General features: G+C 41.7%; 1 pseudogene; it reads right to left on the reverse strand.

Annotated features, from left to right (window-relative positions):
• Positions 1-2,229: 2,229 nt before the first annotated feature.
• Positions 2,230-3,618, reverse strand: LOC101097380 (annotated as a pseudogene).
• Positions 3,619-5,385: the final 1,767 nt, after the last annotated feature.

Here is a 5,385-nt window from a genome sequence, read left to right on the forward strand (position 1 = left end):
GTGCACATTCGATGAACCTCTACTACAATGCAGAAATATCCTCTCACTGTAATGATCTGCCTCATGCTACCCTTTTGTAGTCACCCCTACCCCTCTTCCCGCTATCCCTAACTCCTCACAGCCACTACTCTGTTTTCCATGTCATAATTTTCTATACTTTATAATTCCTATAAGTTTGTCATTTTGAGCATGTTTTATAAATAGAATTATACAGTATGTGTCCTTTTGAGATGCACTCTTTTTTTTTTTTTTTTCTCATTCAGCACAACACTCTGGAGATCCATCTAAGTTGCAGGTATTAATAGTTTCTTCCTTTTATTGCTGAGTAGTATTCCATGGTGTGGATGTATCACAGTGTATTTAACCATTCACATAGTCCTCACTTGGACATTTAGGGTGTTTCAAATTTTTGGCTAGTACAAACAAGGCTGCAATGAACGATTGTGTACAGGTTTTGTGTGGACTTAAGTTTCCGTGTCTGTAGGATTAATGTCCAGGAGCTCAACTGTTGGGCTGCAGGAGAAGTGTATGTTGAATTTCTTTAAGAAAATGTCAAACTATTTCCTAGAGTGTCTGTACCATTTTACATTCCCACCAGCAATGCATGAGAGAGCCGATATCTCCTCACCCTCACTAGCATTTGGCATTGTCACTATTTTTTTAATCTGTTCTAATAGATGTGTAGTGATATCTCATTGTGGTCTTAGTTTTTATTTCCCTAATGGCTAATGATATAGAACAAATTTTTATGGGCGCATTTTACCTATGTATATCATCTCCAAAAAATTATTTTGGGGGCGCCTGGGTGGCTCAGTCGGTTAAGTGTCAGGACTTCGGCTCAGGTCATGATCGTGCAGTTTGTGGGTTCGAGCCCCGCGTTGGGCTCTGCACTGACAGCTCAGAGCCTGGAGCCTGCTTTGGATTCCGTGTCTGCTCTCTCTCTGCCCCTCCCCCGTTCATGCTCTGTCTCTCTCTGTCTCAAAAATAAATAAAAGTTTAAAAAAATAAATTTTTTTAATTTTTAGAGAGGGAGTGTGTGTGTGGGGGGGGGGGAGGGGCAGGGAGGGAGGGAGAGAGAGAGAGAGAGAGAGAGAGAGAGAGAGAGAGAGAGAATCCCAAGCAGGCTCTGCACTGAGTGGGGCTCGATCCCACTACCATGGGATCATGACCTGAGCCAAAATCAAGAGTTGGATACTTAACCAACTGAGCCACCCAGGCAACCCTGTATGTCATCTTTAAATTTTTTTAATGTTTATTTATTTTTGAGAGAGAGAGACAGAGCATGAGCAGGGGAGGAGCAGAGAGAGAGAGGGAGACACAGAATCCGAAGCAGGCTCCAGGCTCTGAGCTGTCAGCACAGAGCCCGACGCAGGGCTCGAACTCACAAATCGTGAGATCATGACCTGAGCTGAAGCCGGATGCTTAACCGACTGAGCCACCCAGGCACCCCCTGTATGTCATCTTTAATGAAATGTCTCTTCATGCCCCTTGCTTATTTATACATTATATCAATGGAATAATACCGTATGTAACCTTTTGGGATGGATTTTTTCACTCAGAAGTCCCTAGAGGTTCATCCAAGTTGTTGTATCAGTAGTCCAATCCTCTTTATTGCTGAGTAGTGTTCCATGGTGTGTATGACCATAGTTTAACCATTCACCTGTTGTAGAACATTTGGGTTGGTTACTATAAACATCAGGGGACAGGTTTTTATGTGGACATAAATTTTCATGTCTCTGGAATAAACACCCAAGAGTAAAATTGCTGGATCCATGTTTAATTTTATAAGAAACTGCCAAATTGTTTTCCAGAGTGGCTGTATCATTTTACAGTCCCACCAGCAATGTATAAGCGACCCAGTTTCTCTGCATCCTCCCTAGCCTTTGGTGTTGTCACTATTTTTTCAAATTTAATCATTCAGCTAGGTGTGTGCTGATATCTCATCATGGCCTTAGTTTGCATTTCTCTGATAGCCAGTAATATGGAACATATTGTCACATGCTTGTTTGTTATCTGTATATCCTTTTTGGTGAAACGTCTTTTTACGTCCTTTGCTTATCCTTTTCTAATTGGATTGGTTTTTCCCCCCTTTCTTAAAAACCTTTACTTTGAGACATCAGGGAAAAATCTGACAGGTACACATGGAAAAGTAAGACATGATCACAGTTAAAAGTGAAGACAATCTAACCAGAAAGGTTTAATGACTGTCAGCTAATGTTGAAGCTAAAGTTCTGAGTGTGACATGCTTTGGGACTGAGAGGAATGGTAATTAGTATTCCTCTCCTTCCTCTTCACCCTCTCCTTCAGTAGGATCCACACCGACCTCCTCATAATCCTTCTCAAGGGCAGCCATGTCCTCACGGGCCTCAGAAAACTCTCCTTCCTCTATGCGCTTACCCACATACCAGTGAACAAAGGCATGCTTGGCATACCTCAGGTCAAACTTGTAGTCCAGGTGAGCCCAGGCCTCAGTGATGGCCATGGTGTTGCTCAGCATGCACACAGCTCGCTGTACTTTGGCCAGGTCTCCACCAGGTACCACAGTGAGAGGCTGGTAATCAATGCCAACTTTGAAGCCAATGGGACACCAGTCTACAAACTGGATGCTGCACTTGGTCTTGATAGTGGCAATGGCAGCACTGACATCTTTGGGAACCATGTCGCCATGGTGCAACAGGCAGCAAGCCATATATTTACCATGGGGAGCGTCATATTTCACCACCTGATTGGCTGGCCCAAAGCATGCAGGTGTTCATGGTACACTTCTCAGCAGAGATGGCAGGGGCATATGTGGCCAGAGGGAAGTGGATGTGGGGATAGGGCACCTGGTTGGTTTGGAATTCTGTTAGATGAACATTCAGCCCTCCATCAAATCTAAGGGAAGCGGTGATGGAAGACATAATCTGGCTAATAAGGCAGTTAAGGTTAGTGTAGGTTGCATGTTCAATACTGAGGTTTCTAAAACAGATGTCATAGATGGCCTCATCGTCTACCATAAAGGCACAATCAGAGGGCTCCAGGGTGGTATGGGTAGTGAGGATGGAGTTGTAGGGCTCAATCACAGGAGTGGAAACCTGGGGGGCTGGGTAAGTGGAGAACTCCAGCTTGGATTTCTTGCCATAATCGATGGAGAGATATTCCATGAGCAGGGATGTGAACCCGGAACCAGTTTCCCCTCCAAAGCTGTGGAAAAACCAAGAAGCCCTGAAGACCTGTGCACTGGTAGGCCAATTTCCGAATTTGGTCCAAGACAAGGTCAATGATCATTTACCTTGATCACTGATCCTTGCCAGTGGTGTAGTACCCTCAAGCATAGTTATTGGCCGCATCTCCCTTGCCTGTGGTGAGCTGCTCAGGGTGGAAGAGCTGGCGGTAGATGCCAGTGAGAACTTCATCAATGATTGTGGGTTCCAGGTCTACAAACACTGCCCTGGGCACATGCTTGCCAGCACCCGTCTCACTGAAGAAGGTGTTGAAGGAGTCATCTCCCCCAGGGGTCTTGTCACTTCGCATCTGGCCATCGGACTGGATGCAGTGTTCCAGGCAATAGAGCTTCCAGCAGGCATTGCCTTTCTGGACACCAGCCTGGTGAACGTGGATGGAAGTGCACTCACACATAGTGGCTATGGGTTAGCAGGCGCAGGAGACAGGAGTAGACACTGGGTCCCAGATACTGTCCTTGACAGGCTAAGAGTCAAGGTAAGTAATGCACTGGTTTGTTTGTTTGTTTGTTTGTTTTTTAACTGTTGAGTTTTGAGAGTTCTTTGTATACGCTAGATACAGGTCTTCTGTCATATATTTGGTTTGCAAGGATTTTCTCCTAGTCTTTTTGTTCCTTTTTAAAAGGATATTTTTTCTTTAATTTAATTTTGATGGCTGAGCAGAGAGAGGGGGACAGAGGATCTGAAGCCAGCTCTACACTGACACCAGGGAGCCTGATGCGGGGCTCAAACTCACAAACCGTGAGATCACCACCTGAGCCGAAGTCTGACGGTTAACTGACTGAGCCACCCAGATGCCCCTCTTTTTGTTCTTTTAAACAAAGCAACAGGTTTTAATTTTGAAGTCCAATTTATTGATTGCTTTTTCTTTTTTGGATTATGGTTTTAGTGTCAGGTCTTCACAAGACAAAACTCCCATGATTTTTTCCCATGTTTTCCTCTAAAAGTTTTGTAGATTTATGTTTAAATTTACAATGCTTTTTAATATTCTTTTTTTTAAGTTTATTTATTTTGAGAGAGACAGAGCGCGAGCGGGAGAGGGACAGAGAGAGAGGGAGACACAGAACTCAAAGTGGGTTTCAGGCTCTGTGCACAGAGCCCGATGTGGGTCTCGAATTCACAAAACTGCGAGATCATGACCTGAGCTGAAGTTGGACACTCAACCGACTGAGCCACCCAGATGCCCCATGTGACTTCACGTGTTCTGTCTTCCTTTCTGATGTTTTGCAATGTATATTATAAATTGTAGACAGTATTTCAATTTGTGGTCTTAAAAATGAATTGTAATTTCTTTCATTTTTGTATTTTGTCATCTGTAATGGTTATACACAAATACTTCTTTAAGTTATTTTTATTTCTGTTTTTGTTAGTTATGTTTGAAACTAAGCGCTACAAAAAAAAACTAGCAATCCATCCAAAACTTGCTTTTAAAAAAAGTCTGCCAATATACTCCTTTGAAAATTTGACTTTGTTAAGTGATTTTTAAAAATCAGTTTTTGTGAGAACATAAAAATAACAATCATTTGATTTTATAAAGTAAAATATTTCAGATTACCGCCAAACAACGTTTGAAAGCAAATTTGTTTATGGATAATACAAAAGGGTTATTTAGAATCATGGACATATAGGGCAGTGACTACCGGGTATAATACATAGTAGAAAGATATGCTTACTGAACTATTAATTAGTCTGCTGAATTCATGCTAATCAAACTGAATTATCAATATATCTTTATAACTGGGTTCTAATAGATAATGGGCATAATTTAGTTAAGTACTATATAGAATGTTAATAATGAAGCTAAATATTTAATGTATGGATTTATATATTCTGAACAATTCTCTATGGCCCTTTTTCTGTAAAAGGATGAGAGAGTATACATTTTAGGCTTTGAGAACCATCAAAACACATAGAATGACTGAATGGATGAAAAAAACAAGATCCATCTTTGTGCAGCCTACAAGAGACTCATTTCAGACTGAAAGACATCTGCAGATTGAACGTGAGGGGACGGAGAAATATCTATCATGTAAATGGATGTTAAAAGAAAGCTGGGGTTGCAATACTTATCTCAGCAAAATAGACTTTAAAACAAAGACTTTACAAGAGACAAAGAAGGACACTATATAATAATAAAGGGGACAATCCAACAAGAAGATATAAC

Source organism: Felis catus, chromosome X (genome assembly GCF_018350175.1).
Source record: "Felis catus isolate Fca126 chromosome X, F.catus_Fca126_mat1.0, whole genome shotgun sequence".
Lineage (NCBI taxonomy): Eukaryota > Metazoa > Chordata > Mammalia > Carnivora > Felidae > Felis > Felis catus.